Source organism: Saccopteryx bilineata, chromosome 1 (genome assembly GCF_036850765.1).
Source record: "Saccopteryx bilineata isolate mSacBil1 chromosome 1, mSacBil1_pri_phased_curated, whole genome shotgun sequence".
Taxonomy (NCBI): Eukaryota; Metazoa; Chordata; class Mammalia; order Chiroptera; family Emballonuridae; genus Saccopteryx; species Saccopteryx bilineata.
In genome coordinates, this window is record NC_089490.1 from 215,568,597 (window position 1) to 215,592,872 (window position 24,276).

A 24,276-nucleotide genomic window follows, 5' to 3' on the forward strand; every position below is an offset into this window, starting at 1 on the left:
GGGAGAGACGTAAGAAGCATTAATTCTCTGTTGCGGCTCCTTAGTTGTTCATTGATTGCTTTCTCATATGTGCCTTGACGGGGGGGGGGGGGGGGGGGGGGGGCGGCAGCAGAGCTGTTCAAGCCAGCGACAATGGGGTCATGTCTATGATCCCATGCTCAAGCTGGTGAGCCCCCGCTCAAGCCGGACCTCGGGGCTTTGAACCTGGGTCCTCCGTGTTCCAGTCCGGCGCTCTATCCACTGTGCCACCGCCTGGTCAGCCCCCACCCCCCATCTCAATTTTTGAGGTGTCATCCTTACTCTCTGTAACCACCACATCCTTCTTACGTAGTAGATCGTCAATAAATATGGAGCTGAACCTCACACAGCACTTGTAACTTGCTTCCATTAAAACCAGTTCCTTGGGCTGTTCTGCTCTTCCGGGAAACTGGTCTGGAACACGAGAACAGACAAGAGTCTGAGTCTGAGTGGACTGACCGCACCTCCCGCTACAGTCCAGTCTAAACTCCGGCGGCTGTCACTGACCGCGGAGGCGGGACATCCTGCCCTTAATAATTTACTTCCGGCCACAACGGAAGTTGCGCTGAGAGACGGCGCGTGCGAAGGGCATCAGGCTGGACCACCTGGCTGGGGGTAGGTGAGCGTTGGAGGTTTGGGGAATGGATGGTGCCACCGTTCCCCTGGGCCGGGGTCGGCGGTTACCATGTAGTGCTCTCGGTCTTGCACAAGTTTCCTAAAACTTCCCAGGTTGCCAGAGCGGGCTTTGCCCGAACCCAGGCGCGCAGGCTCGAGCGCTGCGCGCGTGTTTGTGTGCGGATGGACGTTCGGGATTCCGGGCCGGCCTGGCAAGAGGAGCCGCGCCATCCTGCATTTCATAGGGCTTGCCACTTGGGAAGAGGTGAAATTGGTACTGGCGGCCAATGACTTGTTACTCAGCCTTGTCCTTCCAAATCATTTAACATTTGTGATAGAGAACTGGTGTTAAGTGGGTGGAGGACGTTTAAAATTTTTACGTAGTACTACCGACTGGGGACAGTACTAAGCTGTGGGTGGCCCAGGTGGGGGCGTGACATCCCTATCCCCAAAGAAAACGCAGTCCCTTCTGGAAGACAGGGTTTACAAGTACCAGACTTAGGAATAGAGTAAATAGAGAGTAAGAGAGCAGACTTCTCTTTTGTCTGACAGTACATCTACTGTAGCTGTCGTTTGATATTTATCCCCTACTTTTTTTTATCTTTTTAGTTTAAACCTTTCTGTAAGCTTTTATAAACAGCATATTGTTGAGAATTTTTTTTTTTTTTAATCCTGGTCAGTAGCCTGTGCCTTTTAACTGGCAGGTTTATTGTACTTACATCATTGTCACTGCTGAGGTATTTGTTCCGCCAGAACCTTTGGAGTCATCCTTGACTCAACGCTTTTGCACAGCACATGTAAACCATCAGCACAGTTTTTGGACTAGGTCTTCAAAATCTGTCTAGACTTCCAAATCCTCCTTACCAACTTCACTTATCCAGGTTGCAGTCATCTGTCACGTTGTTGAGCAGTAGCCACCTAACCAGTCTGCTTTATCTTCTTTCATTCGGTTTCCATCACCCCTTTTTAAAAATCAGATTATCCACCTTCTTTCAAAGAAATAAAACCAGGCAGTGGCACAATAGATAGAGCATTGGACTGAGATGTGGAGGACCCAGGTTCGAAACCCGGAGGTCGCCAGCTTGAGCATGGGCTCATCTGGTTTGAGCACAGCTCACCAGGTTGAACCCAAGGTTGCTGGCTTGAGCAAGGGGTCACTTGGTCTGCTGTAGCCCCACAGTCAAAGCACATGTGAGAAAGCAATCAATGAACAACTAAGGTGCCACAAAAAAGAATTGATGCTTCTCATCTCTCTCCCTTCCTGTCTGGCTCTCTCCCTTCAGTCCCTTTCTGTCTCTCTCTCTCTCTGTCTCTCTCTCTCTCTTTTTCTCTCTCTCTGAGTCACACAGAAAAAAATCCTCCAAGTACTGTCCATTTCACTTAGAGTAGAAGGCTAGTCTTAAGAGTGTCCCCCAAGGTCCTTATGTTGATGCAGTCCTGTTTTATCTCTGATTTCCCATCTTGTATTCTGCTCTTTGTCCCAGTCTATGGCTTCCCCAAACACATCCCAGCCTCAGGATATTTGTGCCATTCTTTTGCTTGGAATGCTGTTCTCCTTATGTCTGCATGGTTCAGTCCCTTATCGCTATTTTTTTTTTAATGTATTTATTTATTGACTTTAGGCCCTGGCTGGTTTGGCTCATTGGCTAGAACGTTTGGCCCAGTGTATGGATGTCCCGGGTTTGGTCACCAGTCAGGGCACACATGAGAAGTGACCATCTGCTTCTCTTCCCCTCTCTCAGCTAGTGGTTTGATTGATTTGAGCATCACCTCAGGCACTGAGGATAGCTTGGTTGATTTGAGCATCAGCCCCACACAGGGATTGGTGGGTGTATCCCCATTGGGGCGCATGTGGGAATCTGTCTCTATCTCCCCTCTTCTCACTTAAAAAAAAGCCTAACATATCCTTAAAAAATTAAAAGAAAACAAGCGTGAAATGAATATTACCCAGAAAGTATATAGGTACTACCGGAAAGGGGAAACATCACAGTTTGCCCATTATTAGAAGTAGCTGGAATAAATTTGTGGAGGAGTGATTTGGTGGCATTTGAAAGTATATAGCAAAAAGGTAGAAACTTACTGGTTTATAATTAGTTTTATATGTTTTCTTTAATAAAGTTTTGCCATAAAAATTGTGGGTTTGGTGTAGATTGAAGTCATTGTTGTTTGAGAGGGAGATAAGCCGCTAGCCTCTTTGGAAAGGCCTAAAGCTTTTTGGAGGAGCCACTAAAAAATATGGAAGACAGTTCCGAATGGGAAAACACAGAAACTGATGAGGATGAAGAGCAGCCTAGACACAGGCTCTGACATCAGGCACGAAGGGCATGAGAGGATAGTAGGACATTCTGCTCAGTGAAACAGGCCAGTCACTGAAAGACAAATACTGTGATTTCATTACTGAGATATCTAGAGTAGTCAAGTTCATAGAAACAGAAGATGGGGGCTATAGAGAGCAGTATATAGGGAGGGGTTTTTTTTTTTATTTATTTTTTTATTCATTTTATAGAGGAGAAGGAGAGACAGAGAGAGAGAAGGGGGGGGAGGAGCTGGAAGCATCAACTCCCATATGTGCCTTGACCAGGCAAGCCCAGGGTTTCGAACCGGTGACCTCAGCATTTCCAGGTCGACTCTTTATCCACTGTGCCACCACAGGTCAGGCCAATATAGGGAGTTTTATAATGACTACAGAGTTTCATTTTTGCAAGATGAAAAAGTTTTTGGTGATTGGTTGCACAACAGTGCGAATATATCTAATGGCACCGAACTGAATGCTTAAAAATGGTTACATGATTAATTTTATGTGTATTTTACCACAATTATATATTTTTTTAAAGGATAGATAGGTTTGTTTAAAATTGGGCTTGGAGTCTGACCAGGTGGTGGCGCAGTGGATAGAGCATCAGACTGGGATGTGGAGGACCCAGGTTCAAGACCCCGAGGTCGCCAGCTTGAGCACGGGCTCATCTGGTTTGAGCAAAGCTCACCAGCTTGGACCCAAGGTCTCTGGCTTGAGCAAGGGGTTACTTGGTCTGCTGAAGGCTCACGGTCAAGGCACATATGAGAAAGCAATCAATGAACAACTAAGGTGTTGCAACAAAAAACTAATGATTGATGCTTCTCATCTTTCTTCGTTCCTATCTGTCTGTCCCTGTCTATCCCTCTCTCTGACTTTCTCTCTGTCTCTGTAAAAAAAAAAAAAAAAATTGGGCTTGGAGCCTGACCAGGCGGTGGTGCAGTGGATAGGGCACCGTACTGGGACACAGAGGACCCATGTTCAAAACCTGAGGTCACCAGCTTGAGTGTGGGCTCACCAGCTTGAGCACGGGGTTGCTGGCTATGGTCACTGGCTTGAGCCCAAAGATTGCTGGATTGAAGCCTAAAGGTTTCGGGCTTGAGCCTGAGGTTGCTGGCTTGAGCAAGAGGTCACTCACTCTGCTATAGCCCCCTGATCAAGACACATACAAGAAAGCAATCAATGAACAACTAAGGAGCTGCAGCGAAGAATTGATGCTTCTCATCTCTCTTTCTTCCTGACTGTCCCTATCTCTCCCTCTCTCTGTCTCTGTTACAAAAAATATAAAATAAAATAAAATTTGTCTGGGAAATTATTAAATATTGTGTGATAACTTAAAAGCAAGTGAAATTTTTACCCTTAAATGCTTAAGGGTATTCTCGCATTTAGTCTCCCAACATGAACTTCCATTCAGTGAAGCCCTCTTACATTTCCCTATGTGGAAGGTTTGTTCTCTCTGCTGCCCATTACTAACAGCTTAAACAGGGTATGGTTTCGACGTGGAGCCTTCCCTTACTCTTTTTTTGTTTTGTTTTGTTTTTTACAATTAAAATTTATATTCATTATTATTCTGTACTAGTTTCAGATATACAGCATAGTGGTTTGATAGTCATGCTCTCTGCTGAGTGACACCCCCCACTATTTCAACTACTCATCTGACCCCATACATTTTTTTTTTTAATTAAGTGAGAGGGAGAGAGGCAGAGAGACAGACTCTTTTTTTTAAATTATTTTTATTTATTCATTTTAGAGGAGAGAGAGAGAGAGATTGAGAGAGAGAAAGAGAGAGAGAGAGAGAGAAGGGGGGGGAGGAGCAGGAAGCCTCAACTCCCACATGTGCCTTGACCAGGCAAGCCCAGGGTTTTTTTTGTTTTGTTTTGGTTTGGTTTTTTGGAGTTTTTTTTGTATTTTTCTGAAGCTGGAAATGGGGAGGCAGTCATACAGACTCCCGCATGCGCCCAACCGGGATCCACCCGGCACGCCCACCAGGGGGCGATGCTCTGTCGTGACCAGAGCCACTCTAGCGCCTGGGGCAGAGGCCAAGGAGCCATCCCCAGCGCCCGGGCCATCTTTTGCTCCAATGGAGCCTCGGCTGCGGGAGGGGAAGAGAGAGACAGAGAGGAAGGAGAGCGGGAGGTGTGGAGAAGCAGATGGATGCCTCTTCTGTGTGCCCTGGCCAGGAATTGAACCCAGGACTTCCACACGCCAGGCTGACGTTCTGCCACCGAGCCAACCGGCCAGGGCCAAGACAGACTCTTACATGCCCCCTGACTGGGATCCAACTGGCAAGCCCTCTACAGGGTGATGCGCTGCCCATCTGGGGCACTGCTCCATTGCTTGACAACTGAGCTATTTTATATTAGTGCCTGAGGTGAGGTCATCGAGCTATCCTCAGCACCCAAGGCCAACTTGGTCGAACCATTTGAGCCATGGCTGCGGGAGAGAGAGAAAGAGAGGAGGGGAGAGGTGAAAAAAAGCAAATGGTTGCTTCTCCTGTGTGTCCAGACCGGAAATTGAACCCAGGACTTCCACACTTTGGGCCAATGTCCTACCACTTAGCCAACCGGCCGGGGCCAGTTATTATGATATTATTAACTGTACACTCTATGCTGTAAGCCTGCTCTTACCCTTGACCCACTTGGTTATCTTCTGTCACTGAATTTGATCTTTGCATTTCTAATTTTAGGTCTTAGTTTTGCACTGTTAGTCATCTCTCTCAGTTAGACTGCAAGTTCCATGTCAGAGCGTGTCTTCTACTTCCTTAAGTTCTTTCTGGTGGAAAGGTCTATGAATCTAAGGACTCACAGCTTGTTAGTGCCTGAGCTAGGTTTGCTATCTAGAGCTCCTAAATTTCAGGTGAGTGTGTTTCCCACTGAGGTTGAGTGTTTTACTTGATAAGTGTCAGTGTGTGACTGTGCATCAGACCTCATTATTTGGTACAATTTTGAACAAATATCAGGGAAATATTTAAGACAATACATTTAGAAAGATAATGCTACCCATATTCACTCACAAACTGCCTGTTTTTACCTTTTCTTTTTTTTTTTTTTTTTTTTTTTTTTTTTTTTGCATTTTTCTGAAGCTGGAAACAGGGAAAGACAGTCAGACAGACTCCCGCATGCGCCCGACCGGGATCCACCCGGCACGCCCACCATGGGGCGATGCTCTGCCCACCAGGGGGCGATGCTCTGCCCCTCCGGGGCGTCGCCATGTTGCGACCAGAGCCACTCTAGCGCCTGAGGCAGAGGCCACAGAGCCAACCCCAGCGCCCGGGCCATTTTTGCTCCAATGGAGCCTTGGCTGCGGGAGGGGAAGAGAGAGACAGAGAGGAAGGTGCGGCGGAGGGGTGGAGAAGCAAATGGGCGCTTCTCCTGTGTGCCCTGGCCGGGAATCGAACCCGGGTCCTCCGCACGCTAGGCCGACGCTCTACCGTTGAGCCAACCGGCCAGGGCTTGTTTTTACCTTTTCTGTTGTGCATCAGACATCTGTTTGGATTTCTTTTTTTTTTTTTTTTACAGAGACAGAGAGTCAAAGAAAGGAATAGATAGGGACAGACAGACAGGAACGGAGAGAGATGAGAAGCATCAATCATCAGTTTTTTTGTTGCGACACTTTAGTTGTTCATTGATTGCTTTTTCATATGTGCCTTGACCACGGGCCTTTAGCAGACTGAGTAACCCCTTGCTTGAGCCAGCGACCTTGGGTCCAAGCTGGTGAGCTTTGCTCAAACCAGATGAGCCCGCGCTCAAGCTGGTGACCTTGGGGTCTCGAACCTGGGTCCTCTGCATCCCAGTTCAATGCTCTATCCACTGCGCCACCACCTGGTTAGGCAGTTTGGATTTCTTTGCTAAAGAAGGTAGAGAATGTGTGGTCACTGATGTTGAAATTCATACCTACTGTGAGCAGTGGGCTTGCTGAGATTAAGTTCCCATATCAGCTTCTGTTCTTCTGAACTTGTAATACATTCTTTAGCTTTTTTTTAAAATTTATTTTAATTTATTCATTTTAGAGGAGAGAGAGAGAGAGAGAGAGAGAGAGGAGCAGGAAGCATCAACTCCCATATGTGCCTTGACCAGGCAAGCCCAGGGTTTCAAACTGGCGACCTCAGCATTTCCAGGTCGACGCTTTATCCACTTCTCCACCACAGGTCAGGCACATTCTTTAGCTTTAGGAAACATTTTTCTCTTATATAAATATACAATCTTCCCCTGCCTGACAGGTGGTGGTGCAGTGAATAGAGCATCTACCTGGGACACTGAGGTACTGGTTTTGAAACCCCAAGGTCACCAGCTTGAGCACAGGCTCATCCAGCTTGAGTGCAGCTTCACAAGCTTGACTGTGGGATCATCCACATGATCCTATGGTCACTGCTTGAGCCCAAAGTTTGCTGGCTTGAAGGACTCAAGGTCACTGGCTTAAGCCCAAGGTTGCAGGTTTGAGCAAAGGTTAACTGTCTGGGCTGGAGCCATACCACCGCACATCAAGGCACGTATGAGAAACAATTAATGAACAACTAAAATGCTATCACTAAGAGGTTTTTTTTTAATTAATTAATTAATTAATTTTCTTTTACAGAGACAGAGAGAGAGTCAGAGTGAGGGATAGACAGGGACAGACAGACAGGAATGGAGAGATGAGAAGCATCAATTATTAGTTTTTCATTGCGCATTGCGACACCTTAGCACCTTAGTTGTTCATTGATTGCTTTCTCATATGTGCCTTGACCGCGGGCCTTCAGCAGACCGAGTAACCCCTTGCTTGAGCCAGTGACCTTGGGTCCAAGCTGGTGAGCTTTGCTCAAACCAGATGAGCCCGCGCTCAAGCTGGCGACCTCGGGGTCTCGAACCTGGGTCCTCAGCATCCCAGTTCGACGCTTTATCCACTGCGCCACCGCCTGGTCACGCTATAACTAAGAGTTGATGCTTCTCATCTCTTTCTCTTTCTTAAAAGAATATATATGTATGTGTACATATATTTAGATACAGTCTTATGATCTTTTATTTGTGACAGAGACAGAGAGAGGGACAGACAGACAGGAAGGGAGAGAGATAAGCATTAATTTTTTGTTGTGGCACCTTAGTTGTTTATTGATTGCTTTCTCATATGTGCCTTAATGGGAGGGGAGGGGGCTACAGCAGATCGAGTGACCCCTTGCTCAAGCCAGCAACTTTGGGCTCAAGCTGGTGAGCCTTGCTCGAACCAGATGAGCCTGTGCTAAAGCCAGCGACCTCGTGATTTCGAACCTGGGTCCTCTGAGTCCCAGTCTGTCGCTCTATCTGCTGCGCTACTGCCTGGTCAGGCTACAATCTTATGATCTTAATGAATTTAAGATATTTATGATCTTAATGGCTACATTCACTGTCTCTTTATAATATGTTGAGCACTTGTGCATATAACATTTAATTCTCACAACCCTGTAAAATAGGTTCTAACGTTAATCAACATTTTACAGATAAGAAAACCGAGACAGCTTAAATTATTCAGTGTGCCACAGCTAGCATGTTAGTAGCGGAAGCAGAATTTCTGTTCAGCAGACTGACCACTTATAACAGGGGTCAAGAACCTATGGCCCATGAGCCAGATGTGGCTCTTTTGATGGCTGCATCTGGCTCGCGGACAAATCTTTGACAAAAAAAATAATAATGTTAAAAATAAAAAACATTCTCATGTATTACAATCCACTCATTTCCTACTGCTCCTGTTCATGGTTGTGGGTAGCTGGAGCCAATCACAGCTGTCCTCCAGGACAACACCAAATTTTTATTGGATAATGCGTAACGTACACGGTCGTTCTGAGGTCAGGAAGTAATCAATCTTCCCTCCTTTTAATCAAGTAGTCAGCTAGCTAATTGCAGAAACCCTTTTGACAAAGAAGATGGCTAAAAGAAAAAAGATGAGGAGTATCGTACTTTTCAGCAGGAATGGACAAAGGAATTCGCCTTTGTGGAGAGAGCAGGTTCTGCAGTGTATTTAATATGCAATGATAAAATTGCATCGATGAAATGGTCAAATATAAAGCGGCATTTCGACACACGCCATACTACATTTGCATCGAAATATCCAGCAGGAAGAAAGCATGTCAAGAGCTACTGTGCAGTGTGCAAGCTAGTCAGCAGCAACTCCGTGTTTGGACCCAACAAGGTGACTGGAATTTGGCTAGCTTTGCTGGTGCTTTAGCAATTGTGAGAAACGGAAAGCCATTCACAGATGGAGAGTATGCCAAAACATTCATGCTTGATGTTGCCAATGAACTTTTTGACGACTTTTCGGATAAAGACAAGATAGTCAAACGAATAATAAAAGACATGCCTCTGTCGGCAAGAACTGTTCACTATCGTACCATCATGATGGCAAATCAAATTGAGGCAACACAAGTGAAGGACATAAATACAGCACCATTCTTTTCTCTTGCTTTGGATGAATCAACAGACATAAGCCATTTATCTCAGTTCAGCGTGATTGCAAGGTATGCTGTTGGTGACACACTATGTGAGGATAGTCTTGCTGTTTTGCCTATGAAAGAGACAACAAGAGGGGAAGATTTAGTCAAGTCTTTCACTGAGTTTTCTAAAGAAAAAAATCTACTGATGGATAAACTTATTTCGGTGTGTACTGATGGTGCTCCGTGCATGGTGGGGAAAAACAGAGGATTCATAGCGCTTCTTCATGAACATGAAAAGAGACCCATCCTAAGTTTCACTGCATCCTACATCAGGAGGTGCTTTGTGCTCAGATGTGTGGTGAGCAGCTTGGTGAGGTGATGTCGCTGGTCATTCCGGTGGTCATCTTGATTGTTGCCCAAGCTTTAAATGATCGCCAGTTTAAAACACTGCTGTATGAAGTTGAGAATAATTATCCTGGTCTGCTTCTGCACAGCAATGTGCGTTGGTTGGCAAGAGGGAAGGTGCTAAGCCATTTTGCGGCTTGTCTGAGCGAAATTTGGACTTTTTTGAAATGAAAAACGTCGAGCATCCTGAGTTAGCTAACAGAGTGGCTCCTGAAATTCTACTATCTCATGGACATGACTGAACATCTGAACCAGCTCAATGTGAAAATACAAGGCGTTGGAAATACAGTCTTATCCTTCAACAAGCAGTGTTTGCATTTGAAAACAAGCTGAAACTCTTCATCACCAACATTGAAACAGGTTATTTACTACACTTTGAAAAACTGGGAGAGTTTAAAGTTGCATGCACAGCAAGTGACCCTGCTCAACATCTTGGTCTCCAGCAGCCTGCAGGCTTCCCATCTAATCTTCTGCAGTCATTGAAAGTGCGCTTTGGAGAATTTCATGAGTGCACCTGTCTTTTTAAGTTCATCATCCATCCACACGAGTGTGCAGTGGACAGCGCCGACCTGAGTTACATCCCCCGTGTCTCCGTCAGAGATTTTGAGCTACAAACTGCTGACCTGAAGGCCTCAGACATATGGGTGAATAAGTTCAAGTCACTGAATGAAGATTTGGAAAGACTTGCACGACAGCAAGCGGAGTTGGCGAGCAAACACAAGTTGGGAGAAACAAAAAACTTCAACCGCGGACCAGCTGATTGTCAAAACTTGGAATGCGCTTCCCATCACATACCACACACTGCAGCGTGTGAGTATTGCTGTACTGACAATGTTTGGCTCTACGTATGAATGTGAGCAGTCTTTCTCACATCTAAATAATGTTAAGACCAACCTACGATCGCATTTAACGGATGGAAGTCTCAACGCCTGCATGAAGCTTAACCTCACCACATACCAAACCAGATTACAAAGCCATCGGCATAACCATGCAGCACCAGAGTCACATTAATGGTAAGAAGTACTTTATTCATCATTGGTTAGCAACAGCATAACAACGTTATTAAAAAGAATTCAGAGACTTAATTGTGCTTTAAAAGTGTTGGTCTTACATAAAATGCACACATTTACTTGTATTTAGCCAAACATTGTATGGCTCTCACGGAATTACATTTTAAAATATGTGGCATTCATGGCTCTCTCAGCCAAAAAGGTTCCTGACCTCTGACTTATAGTGTCTATATAACATTAAATAGGAGCAAATATGACCTAAATTCTTCTGTTTTTTAAGGGTTCTTTCCGTTGCAGTAGAAAGAAACCCAGCTCAAATTGATAAAAGCCAATGAAGACATTTAGTGTAATCTTTTTTGTGTGTGTGTGAGGGACAGATAGGGACAGACAGACAGGAAGGGAGAGAGATGAGAAGCATCTGTTCTTCATTACAGCTCCTTAGTTGTTCATTGATTACTTTTTCATATGTGCCTTGACCAGGAGGCTATAGCAGACCGAGTGACCCCTTGCTCAATCCAGCAACCTTTGGGCTCAAGCCAGCAACTGTGGGGTCGTGTCTATGATCCCACTCTCACGCCAGCGACCCCATCCTCAAGCTGGTGACCCCTCATTCAAGCTGGTGACCTCAGGGTTTTAAACCTGGGTCCTCTGCATCCCAGTTGATGCTCTATCCACTGCGCCACCACCTGATCTGGCTGCCTTTAATTTTAGATAAGTTATTTCCAAAAGGAGAGGAGGAAGGGTGGAGAAGCAGATGGGCGCTTCTCCTGTGTGCCCTGGCTGAGAATCGAACACAGGACTTCACACGCCGGGCCGACGCTCTACTGCTGAGCCAACCAGCCAGGGCCATTTGACAATTATTTTTTAGAAGAATTAAGGAAATTTAAATTTTTGAATGAATATCATATAATTAAGATAAGGAAAGCCTGACCAGGTGGTGGCGCAGTGGATAGAGCGTCGGACTGGGATGCAGAGGACCCAGGTTTGAGACCCCGAGGTCGCCAGCTTGAGCGCGGGCTCAGCTGGTTTGAGCAAAAGCCCACCAGCTTGAACCCAAGGGTCGCTGGCTCCAGCAAGGGTTACTCGGTCTGCTGAAGGCCCGCGGCCAAGGCACATATGAGAAAGCAATCAATGAACAACTAAGGTGTTGCAACGCGCAATGAAAAACTGATGATTGGTGCTTCTCATCTCTCTCTGTTCTTGTCTGTCTGTCCCTGTCTATCCCTCTCTCTGACTCTATCTCTGTCTCTGTAAAAAAGAGGGAAAAAAAAGATAAGGAAAATAGAAGCATTTTGTAAAGCGCTGTATAATTTTGTTTAAATAATTTGCTTTGTTGTTGATACTGGAGACTCACCACCAAATTCTTAAGTCTTCCGATTTTCTTAATTGATTCTTTAAGATAAAGACCCCATTTACAAGGAGTCTAATGAAGCATGTGAAGGCTTAATTTTTTTTTTTTTCCGCAAAGTTGTGGAGCAGACAGGAAAGGAGAAAGATGAAAAGCATCAACTCATAGTTGTGACACCTTAGTTGTTCATCGATTGCTTTCTCATATGTGCCTTGACCAGGTGTCTCCAGTCGAGCCAGTGACCTTGAGCTCAAGCCAGCAACCATGGGGTCATTTCTGTGACCCCATGCTCAAGTTGGTGACCCCGTTCTCAAGCTGGTGACCTTGGGGTTTCTAACCTGGGTCCTCAGCATCCCAGATCGTTGCTCTGTCCACTGTGCCTCAGCCTGGTCCAGGTTTTTTTGTTTGTTTGTTTTTTAGTTTAAAAAGTATTGATTGATTTTAGAAAGAGGAAGGGAGAAAAAGAGAGAGAGAAACATTGATTTGTTGTTCCACTTTTGTGTGCATTCAGTGGTTGATTCTTGTATGTGCCCTGACTGGGGATCCAACTTGCAACATTGGCATATACGGATTACACTCTAACCAACTGAGCTATATAGCCAGGCCTACTTAATATTTTTAAATACAGAAAATGCATCGGATTTCAAATGAAATCAGTTTTGTGAAATTAAGTTATCAAAGTACTTTAAAAATTATAATAGAATAATATGTTTGTTTATTAATATACTAAATGACAGTCTAGTGGCAGGTCTAATTAATATTGTAACTGAAATAGTGATGAATATCAAGTATTTTGAAATCTGTAACAGCTGTAATACAACATAAGGTATTTGTGATCACAAGTACTGCTAATCCAACTGATATTTTTGCCTGTGTTGCATTTAGAAAAATGCTAAATTTTAGTTAGAAATTAGTGAAAATCTTTAGTTAGAAGATAGCTTGTGCCCTGGCCGGTGGCATAGTGGATAGAATGTCATCCTGGAGCACTGAGCTCGCTGATTCCTGCCTGGTGTTTCCAGTTCGAGCCCTGGGTCACTGGTTCCAGCTCAATCCGGAGGGTGGTGGTTGGACCCAGAGATCGCTGGTTGGAGTCCTGATCAGAGCATGTATGAGAAGAAATCAATGAGTGCACAACTACACAGAACAAATTGATGCTTTTCTCTCCTTTCTCTCTCCCTCTCTCTCACCCCTCCCTCTCTACTCCCCTACTCCCTCTCCTTCTTCCACTTTCTTTCTCAAAAAGAAAGAGGAAGAAGAAGAAGGTAACTTGATAGCCCTGGTCCAGTAGCTCAGTTGGTTACAGCACTGTCTCAATACGCCAAGAGTGCAATCCCTAGTCAGAGCACATACAAGAATCAACCAGTGAAGTGGAACAATAAAAAAAAAGAAAAAATAAGTAAATTTAATAATAAATCTGTCTCTTTCTCTCCCACACTTCCTCTCTCTCTAAAATCAACTTTAAAAAAAAAAAGCTTGCAAGCCCACAGACCTTGAGGAACAGATAATTCTCCAACTTCCTGTTGGGAATTATATCCCACTCTGCTCTCATTAGTTACCTCTGATTCCCAATCTCATGACCTGCACTATATTTCTTTGACCAGGCTTCCTAGATGCAGCCTTTTGGTGTCTGAGAAACATCTACTTGGACTACCTGTTACATTGTTCTTCCTGCTTCTTGGGAGTGCCATTTATGTTTCCTAAATTCACTGATACCAGGTATTAACCTTGACCTCCTCCACCTGACTTCCTGGCGGTCATGATTTAACTACTGTAGTATATAGTTCCTCCCATCTTTTGTTCCTAATAAGCATATATAATCAGTCAGATCTTGGTCTATCTTTTTTTTTATTATGTTTTTGGTCTTCCCAGATAATGGTCAACTCCATTCTAAAGTATTCTGCCTCTCCTAGGAATTGGGAACATAGTTTCTAATAGGAATCAAGGAAATCAGTAGGTTTGAGAAAAATGGATACTAAAGTTTTATAAAGAGGGAAAAGTTGCTAATGAAACTTAAAATTAAATGCTAATGAGGAGAAAGTGTATGATAACCAAATACTGGAGGAAACAGTTGGAAGATTTTAGGAAAAGATACTACTGTGGCAAAAACACAGTTATTGAATTTGTGGTTTCAAGTTTCTATTCCTGGAAGATTCATGAAGCCCTGGTGGGATAGTTCCGTTGGTTTGAGCATCAACCTGGATTTCAGAGGTTGCCAATTCAGTTCTCGGTCAGGGCACATACAAGAACAGATAGATGTTCCTGTCTCTCTTTCCTGCTATCTCCCTTCCTCTCTCTAAAAAAATCAATAAAATAAAACATTTTTAAAAAGTTAATCTTTAAAAAAAAGATAATGAAATACCATGAATATCATTAAAATTTGCTGGAATAGGCCTTGGCCAGTTGGCTCAGTGGTAGAGCATCAGCCTGGCGTGCAGGAGGAGTCCCAGGTTCGATTCCCGGCCAGGGCACACAGGAGAAGCACCCATCTGCTTCTCCACCCTCCCCCTCTCCTTCCTCTCTGTCTCTCTCTTCCCCTCCCGCAGCCAAGGCTCCATTGGAGCAAAGTTGGCCCGGACGCTGAGGATGGCTCCATGGCCTCTGCCTCAGGTGCTAGAATGGCTCTGGTCGCAACAGAGCAACACCCCAGATGGGCAGAGCATCACCCCCTGGTGGGCATGCCTGGTGGATCCCAGTCGGGTGCATGCGGGAGTCTGTCTGACTGCCTCCCTGTTTCCAACTTCAGAAAAAATTTGCTGGAATAGGCTCATTCTTGGAATGGAAATATGTCTGTTCAAAACAACATTAGAGCGTCGGCCTGGTGACGCTCTTAGAGTCCCAGGTTCGATTCCCGGCCGGGGCACACAGGAGAAGTGCCCATCTGCTTCTCCACCCCCCCCTTTCCTTCCTCTTTGTCTCTCTCTTTCCCTCCCGCAGCCAAGGCTCCATTGGAGCAAAGTTTGCCTGGGCGCTGAGGATGGCTCTGTGGCCTCTGCCTCAGGCACTAGAATGGCTCTGATTGCGGCAGAGCATCGCCCCTGGTGGGCATGCCGGGTGGATCCCAGTCGGGCGCATGCGGGAGTCTGTCTGACTGCCTCCCATTTCCAACTTCAGAAAAATACAAAAAACAAAAACAAAAAAACATTAGATATGATTGATGAAAGAGTGGATATCAGAAAGATATGTATACTTGTTGGGAGCCAAGTGTAGAGGCATTGGGGTGGAAAGCACGAAGCGGTAAGGAGAGATTTGTCGATTATGCTCTTGATGATTTGATTAAGAGAAGAATGAAGCTGTTGCTTTCCTAATATAGATTATAAAAGTGGCATAAAAATAAAATGAAATGACAGAAGATCACAGATTTCTTAAATTCTCATAAAGTCCTATTTTTTTTTGACCATGCAAGTTCCTTGGAAGAAACAAAATAAGTGGAAAGATTTTCTTTGTTTTTTCTTGTGACAGAGACAGAGGGAGAGATAGGGATAGACAGACAGGAAGGGAGAGAGATGGGAAGCATCAATTATTTGTTGCAGCACCTTAGTTATTCATTGATTGCTTTCTCATATGTGCCTTAACTGGGCGGGGTGGGGGGTTATAGCAAAGCTAGTGACCACTTGCTCAAGCCAGCAACTTTTGGGCTCAAGCCAGCAACCATAGCGGTCATGTCTATCATCCCACACTCAAGCCAGCAACCCTGCGCTCAAGCTGGCAACCTCGGGATTTCGAACCTGGGTCCTCTGCATTCCAGTTCAGTGCTTTATCCACTGCACCACTGCCTGGTCTGGTAAGAAAGATTTCTTTGGTTTGAATTCTCGTCAAGTAGGAAGAAACAGATGAATTGGAAGAGCCTGAAATATCGTAGGAAAAGACTGCTGTTTTTGAGAATTTTCCCGACAATGTTGAATATAATCAAATTTTTCCTTAGGTATTAGGAGAGTAAATTTTGAATAATGGAGATGAAACACCATACTCTTAATGATTTGGTGTCCCAATTAAAGCTGAAGCAAATCAAAGCTCTATAAAACCTAAAATATTGGGAATCAAATTTTAAATTATTTTTTAAGTTGTGGTAAAATAAAGATAATGTAAAATTTACCATCTTAACCATTTTGAAGTGTACAGTTTATAGTGTTAAGTACATTCATTGTTGTACAACAATCGTCACCATCCATTTCCCGAACTGTCTGCATTTTGCAAAATGACGTTGCCATTAAATTCCCATTTCCCCTCCCCTAGCCCCTGGCAACCACTATTCCACTTTCTCCGTGAATTTGACTCCTCTAGGTGTGTGTATCTGTGTGTGTGTGTGTGTGTATTTATTTAAAATTTTATTTTTTATTTTTTTATTTTAGTGAGGGGAGAGAGAGAAGGGGGAAGAGCAGGAAGCATCAACTCCCATATGTGCCTTGTTCGGATAAGCCCAGGGTTTTGAACCAGTGACCTCAGCATTCCAGGTTGACACTTTATTTGCTGTGTTACCACAGGTCAGGCTCTCTAGGTATATTTTTATAGTGGAATTATACAGTACTTTCCCTTTCATGACTGGCTTATTTTCTTTAGCATAATGTTCTCAAAGTTCATCTGTGCATATGTCAGAATTTTTTTCATTTTCAGGCTGAATAAACCACTGAATGGATAGACTGCAGTTTGTTTATTCATCAGTAGACACTTGGGTTGTTTCCACCTTTTGGCTATTTGTGAATGATACTGCAGTGAATGTAGGTGTACAAATATGTGCTTGTGTTCCTCCTTTCAGTTTTTTCAAATTAATTTATTTCAAGAATTATGTTATCCCATTATTAATACTATATAAGGAACAGTTTAGCTTTTAAAAACAGATTAAGTAAAAGATCAATAAACCAAAAGGAAAATGAGCAAAGAAAGGATGTGAACAGGTAGTTTACAGTAAAGGAAATCAAAGTGAGTAAGTAGATGCTCTGCACCGTTATAAAAGAAAATATAAATATGTACATATTTCACTTCTTAGACCAATAACTGAAAGTTTAATATTCTGTGAAGGGCAAGGCTGTGATGACACATGGGCCTATGTACTGCTGATGGGACTGAAAAATGGTACAGCCACTAAAAAAGAACACTTGTCATTAGCTAAATTGAAATGCATGTCCCCTTTGATTCAGCAATGCCCATTTTGAGAATGTTTCCTATAGATACTTTCGCACAAGTGTAAAAAGATAAATGTACACGGGCTTGCTTGATCCTTCCACTGTTTGCAGTAGCAAAAACTTTGGCGTAACCTAACTGTCCATCAGTTTGAGGACTGGTTAAATAAAATATATATGATTTACCTATATAAATATAGGATGGGGCAAAAGTAGGTACAGCGTTTATTTATGTAATATTTATTACTGTATTCTTCTCCATATGAGTGACTATAAACCTACTTTTGCCCCACCTTACATTATGCAGCCATAAAAAATTTAAAATCTCGCCTTGGCCGGTTGGCTCAGCGGTAGAGTGTCGGCCTAGCGTGCGGAGGACTCGGGTTCGATTCCCGGCCAGGGCACAGAGGAGAAGCGCCCATTTGCTTCTCCACCCCTCCGCCGCACTTTCCTCTCTGTCTCTCTCTTCCCCTCCCGCAGCCAAGGCTCCATTGGAGCAAAGATGGCCCGGGCGCTGGGGATGGCTCTGTGGCCTCTGCCTCAGGCGCTAGAGTGGCTCTGGTTGCAACATGGCGACGCCCAGGATGGGCAGAGCATCGCCCCCTGGTGGGCGTGCCGGGTGGATCCCGGTCGGGCGCATGCGGGAGTCTGTCTGACTGTCTCTCCATTTCCAGCTTCAGAACAATAAAAAAAAAAAATTAAAATCTCATGGCATGGGCCCTCGCTGGTTGACTCAGTGGTAGAGTGTTGGTCTGGCGTGTGGAAGTCCTGGGTTCAATTCCCGGTCAGGGCACACAGGAGAAGTGACCATCTTCACCCCTCCCCATTTCCTCTGTCTCTCTCTCTCTCTCTACCTCTACCTCTCTACCTCTGTACCCCTCCCACAGCTGTGATGGCTCATGCAAGCAAGTTGGCCCAGGGCACTGAGGATGGCACCATGGCCTCACCTCAGGCACTAAAAATAACTTGGTTGCCGAGCAATAGGGCAGTGGCCCCAGATGGGCAGAGCATTGTCCCATAGTGGGCTTGCTGGGTCAATCCCAGTTGGAGGGCATGCAGAGAGTCTGTCTTTGCCTCCCTTCCTCTCAATAAAAAAACAAACAAAAAACATGGAATGGCTGTAGATAAATCTCTGGGATATAGTATTGAATAGAAATGTAAGGAATAGAATCACACTTATAGTACGCTACCTTTTATATAAGGAAAGAAAAAGAATGTATTTGCTTATATAAGAATGAAATATGTATAGAAGTAGGTATGGAGATACCGAAAAGCTGTTGCCAGTGGAAAGAGAGAATGAGTGTCAGGAGTGGAAGGGGAACTTGGTTAATCCCTGTCATACTTTTGAGTATCACCTATGCAAACAAATTAAGTGAGAAAGATATGCATAGAAAAGTAGACAGAGGCCCCTGACCTGTGGTGGTGCGGTGGATAAAGTGTCGACCTAGAATGCTGAGGTCATGGGTTCAAAACCCTGGACTTGCCTGATCAAGGCATATATGGGAGTTGATGCTTCCTGCTCCTCCCCTCCTCTCTCTCTCTTTCTCTCCTCTCTAAAAATTTTTTTTAAATTCATTTTAGAGCGAGGGAGAGACAGAGAGAGAGAGGAGAGACAGAGAGAGAGAAGGGGGGGAGGAGCTGGAAGCATCAACTTCCATATGTGCCTTGACCAGGCAAGCCCAGGGTTTTGAACCGGCGACCTCAGCACTTCCAGGTCAACGCTTTATCCCACTGTGCCACCACAGGTCAGGCCCCTCTCTAAAAATCAATAAGAAAAAACATAAAGGAAAGGAAGAGCCTGACCAGACAATGGCGCAGTGGATAGAATGGTATTCAGAGGAACCAGGTTTGAAATCCTGTGGTCACCGGCTTGAGTGCAGGCTCACTGGCTTGAGCGCGGGGACACTGGCTTGAGAGTAGGATCATAGACATGACCTCATAGTCACTGACTTGAGCCCACAGGTCACTGACTTGAGCTAAAGGTCACTGGTTTGGGTCCCTGGCTCAGCTGTAGTCTCCTAGTCAAGGCACATATGAGAAAACAATTGATAAACTACTAAGGTGCTGCAACTATGAGTTGATACTTCTCATCTCTCTCCCTTCCTGTCTGTGTCTTCCTTTCTTGCTTAAAAAAAAGAAAAAAATAGACAAAGGTAGAAAAATGGAGAGAAAAGTATAATGAATACCTATGGCCTTTCATAAATGTTAATATTTTTCACATTTGATTAATATTTCAAAAATGTTTAATGTAGTATAACAAATGATAGAAAAATGGAAGATTGATTTAATTTCTTTTATCTTTTTTATGGAGAATATTTCCTGACTTGTCAGAAAAAAAACAACTGGTTAAAACCATGTCAAAGACAAAAAGAGGTAGGATAATGTTCTGCCATTTTGAAATAGTCTTCGTTCCCAGAGAAATTACATCCAGTAATTTGTGAAAGGAACTGGCCAATATGACTGCAAAAATTTCTGTTCATAATCTTTGGAGAGTTATGAACAAAGGAGTTATAATTTCTAAGAATGATGTTTGTGGACTTTTAGGAAATAGGAGTAGTTCCAGGAGCTGGGGAGAGTGTAGTCAATCTTGCTAAATTTACTTCATGTTTTGTTTGAATTGTGATTCCCTGGTGAGACAGGGAAATTTGTAGAGAATAGTACATTCTTTCTTCCCTCTTTTCATCATCATTCTTCTTTTTCTCCTCCTCATTAGTATTAATAGAAAAAAATAACAGCTATCTGTTCCAGAAATATTCAGACAGCTTGGATGTATATAAATTAAAATGTGAGGCTTGCTTCTCTTACTCCACCTCCTCTGTCTGATTGACAGAGCATATTCCCTGTTATTTTGATTTCAATGAAGCATTTTGCAAAGTTTATGCCATTCTTTTGTTTTTTAAAGAAACTCTATATTCTTTATTTTTCTTTATTTTTATTTAGTGAGAGGAAGGGAGGCAGAGACAGAGTCCCCATGTGCCCAGACCAGGTTCTACTTGGCAAGTCCACCAGGGGACGATGCTTTGCCCATCTGGGGCCCTTGCTTTGTTACAGCTAGAGCCATTTTTTTAGTGCCTGAGGCAGAGGCCATGGAGTCATGGCCCAGGACCAACTTGCTCTAATCCAGCCATGGCTGCAGGAGGGGAGGAGAAGAGAGAGAGAAGTGAGAGGAGGAGGGGTGAAGAAGAAGGTGAGCATTTCTGTGTTCTCTCTCCGGTAATTGACCTGGGATATCCACATGCCAAGCCATTGCTCTACCACTGAGCCAACTGGCCAGGGCCTCCATAGCCTTTAAATGTTTACTTTGTTGATTTTAGAAGAAGGGAGAGAACAAGCGAGAGACATGAACATCTGTTTCATATGTACCCTGACCAAGGATCAAGCCAGCAACCTCCATGTTTTGGGACAATGCTCTAACCAACCGAGCTATCTGGCCAAGGCCATGACATTTTTTTTCCTTCTTTTTCTTTTTCTTTCTTTTTTTTTTTTTTTCCTGTGACAGAGACAGCAAGAGACTGAGAGAGGGACAGATAGGGACAGACAGGAAGGGAGAGAGATGAAAAGCATCAGTTACTTGTTGCGGCACCTTAGTTGTTCATTGATTGCTTTCTCATATGTGCCTTGACCACAGGGCTACAGCGAAACAAATGACCCCTTGCTCAAGCCAGCGACCTTGGGCTTCAAGCTAGTGACCTTTGGGCTCAAGCTAGTGACCATGGGGTCATGTCTGTGATCCCACGCTAAGCCAGTGACTCCATGCTAAAGCCGAATGAGCTCGTGCTCAAGCCAGAGACCTTGGGGTTTTCAACCTGAGTCCTCTGCATCCCAGTTTGATGCTGTATCCACTGTGCCACTGCCTGGTCAGACTCCTTCTTTTTCCAAGTGAGAGGAGAGGAGATAGATGTGTTCCCTGATCAGGATCCATCTGACAACCCCCATCTGGGCCAATGTTCTGCCCATCTGGGGCCATGCTTATAACCAAACTATTTTAGCATCTGAGGCAAGGCCATGGAGCCATCCTCAGTACCCAGGGCCAATGCACTTGAAACAATGAACCATGGCTGCCATAGGGGAAGAGAGAGAGAGAAGGGGGAGGGATGAAGAAGCAGATTGTCTCTTCTGTGTGACCTGACCGGGAATCAAACCTGGGATATCCACAGGCCGGGCCAGTGCTCTACCACTGAGTCAACAGGCTAGGGCCAGCCATGACATTCTTGAATGTGGATTGGAGTATAAAAGGGCTTGTAACTAAAAAGTTTTACCCACAGTTTTTATGGGTTTCTGTCTTTGGTCAGTGTCTTATCTATTCTTTTTTGTCTTCATTCTTTTTTTAAAAATTTTTTATTTATTAATTTTAGAGAGAAGAGAGAGAGAGAAGGAAGCATCAACTCCCATATGTGCCTTGACCAGGCAAGCCCAGGGTTTCAAACCAGCTACCTCGGCATTCTAGGTTGATGCTTTATGCACTGCACCAACATAGGTCAGGCTTTTTGTCTTCATTCTTGACAAAAATCACACAGGGTAAAACCAAGAGAGATAGTCAGTATGTTGGATTATTGAATGTTTATTATATATTTTTATATAAAGCATCAACTTATGGCCCTGGCCAGTTGGCTCAGTGGTAGACCGTCGGCCCGGCATATGGATGTCCTGGATTTGATTCCTGGTCAGGGTACACAGGAGAAGTGCCCATCTGCTTCTCCACCCTTCCTCCTCTCCTTTCTCTTTATCTCTCTCTTCCCTTCCTGCAGCCAAGGCTCCATTGGAGCAAAGCTGGCCTGGGCACTGAGGATTGCTCCATGGCTTCTGCCTCACATGCTAGAATGGCTCCGGTTGCAACAGAGCAACGCCCCAGGTGGGCAGAGCAATGCCCCCTAGTGGGCATGCCATGTGGATCCCCATTGGGCACATGCAGGAGTCTGTCTCTCTGCCTCCCTGCTTCTCACTTCAGAAAAGTACAAAAATAAATAAATAACCCTTCCTAAAAAAAGCGCATCAACTTATAGTAGTTGTTTCTCCTATAATATATGCCTTTTACCGGGCAAGGCCAGGGTTTTGAACTGGTGACTCCAGTGTTCCAGGTCAGTGCTCTATCCGCTGTGCCACCACAGGTCAGGCAGAATTTGTAACATTTTGTAGAAATAAGTAAACAGGAGGTTTTCTTTTGGTGTTAGTAATTAACTTTTTTTTAAAAAATTTTATTTATTAATTTTAGAGAGGAGGGAGCGAGACAGGGGTGAGAGAGAGAGAAAGGGGGGAGGAGCAGGAAGCATCAACTCCCATATATGCCTTGACCAGACAAGTGCAGGGTTTTGAACCGGCAACCTCAGTGTTCCCAGGTTGATGCTTTTATCCACTGCGCCACCAGGGGTCAGGCAATAATTAACTTTTTTTTGATGGACAATTTTGCCATGGCTTTTTAGAAGCTAAAACATTTATTTACTTTGAATAATTGCCTCAAGAATTTTTTACAAGGATATACTTCAAAGGACAGTAATAATTTAAAAATGAAAGCTGTTTTTAGCTGTTTTCTTTGAGATAATAATGAAAACATGTAAAATAGAAAAATGATTAATATTGGTATCTACACGTCAACATTAAAGTGATTAAAATGATTCTGTGACTATAAAAATGTTTATAGACTATTAGTAAAAGAAGTAGAATAAATTATATGTATTTTGCAATAAAATTCAATGTACATGTTAACAAAAATTGAAAGGACATTGAAAATTTTTATGGGTTTTTCACATAATAGTGAAATTTAAACATTTAATTTTATGATCAGAAGGTGACAGTAACTCAAATATGAAGTTTATTTCATTCTTTTTTTCTTCATAGTAAGCAACAGCCTTTTCCATGAAAAAAAAATGAGAAGTGAATGTATCTAGGCTACATTATTAAAAAAATAATGTTCAGAACATTGAACATTATAGGTCGAGTCACATTTGGAATATGGTTTTCAGTTTTAGGTATCATAAGAAAAGAATCTGTAAATAAATTACAAAGGGAAATTTGGAATTCAGATGTTTACCTAGGTAAAGAGTTCTGGGGGTGGGAGTGGGAAGAGGAAAAAGGGAAAGTAATAATTCAATGGTGGCTTTTAAATATGTAAATGTCAGCTGGGACTGAGAATAGTTTGATTCTCTCTCTCTTTTTTTTAATATTTTTTATTTATTCATTTTAGAGAGAGAGACAGACAGAAAGGAGGAGCAGGAAGCATCAATTCCCATATGTGTCTTGACCAGGCAAGCCCAGGGTTTCGAACTGGCAACCTCAGTGTTTCCAGGTCGACACTTTATCCACTGCACCACTCCAGGTCAGGCTTAGTTTGAGTCTCTGTGGCTGCAAAAGGCAGTCTAAGATCAGAGGGTGAAATAGGAAGTATAGTTCATCTTCCTTTAAAGAGCTACTATCTGAAAATTAAATGTAGAGTCACCTGAAAATTAAATGGGCTATCTTCATTATTAGTTAGTGAGCAAGTATTTTAATAAAAGACAGTCATCTTGTTGAAGGGAATACGGGGGAGGGAGGATGCATTCAGGGCGACACTAGAATCTATGTAAACACAATAAATTAAAATAATTAAAAAAAAAGAGACAGTTATCTTAACCAAGGCTTGATTGGCACCTACCCAAGGAACAGTGACTTGCCACTTACGTTCGGGTGATTAGGAGAGGGCCCAGTGCAGGCAACTAGAGAAAATGTAAGTAGGTGAACAGCTGACTTCAGGACAGTTTGACTAGGCACTAAAATGGGAGGAATGGCCCTGGCCAGTTAGCTCAGTTGGTTAAGAGCATTGTTCTGAAACTACAAGGTTACTGGTTTGATCCTGGGTCAGGGCACACACTGGAAGCAACCAAAGAATGCACTACTGAGTGGAACAACAAATGAATGCTTCCCTTCCCCCTCCTGTCTATCTCCCTTCTTCTCCCTGTTACTCTAAAAATAAAAAATTAAGCCCTGGCCAGATAGCTCTGTGGGGTGGAGCATTCGATTCCCAGTCAGGCACATACAGGAGCAGCTCAGTGCCTCAAAAAAAGTAAATGAATAAAATAAAATAAAATGGGAGGAGAAGGGGCAGGGGTGGGGTG

At 43.8% G+C, this 24,276-nt stretch overlaps 1 protein-coding gene across 8 annotated transcripts in view; it reads left to right on the forward strand.

The window, feature by feature from the left end:
- Positions 1-571: 571 nt before the first annotated feature.
- TBCE (tubulin folding cofactor E) overlaps positions 572-24,276 on the forward strand; it is a 125,709-nt gene continuing 102,004 nt past the window's right edge. For 3 of the 8 annotated variants that reach the window (XM_066235636.1, XM_066235593.1, XM_066235641.1), the window contains exon 1: positions 572-633. The gene's annotated coding sequence lies outside the window, so the exon portion shown is untranslated. Of the gene's footprint in view, positions 638-15,831; positions 15,853-16,420; positions 16,553-19,523; positions 19,562-24,276 lie in introns of those variants that run through there. The other 5 variants (XM_066235601.1, XM_066235630.1, XM_066235610.1 and 2 more) reach the window with 5 other exon arrangements.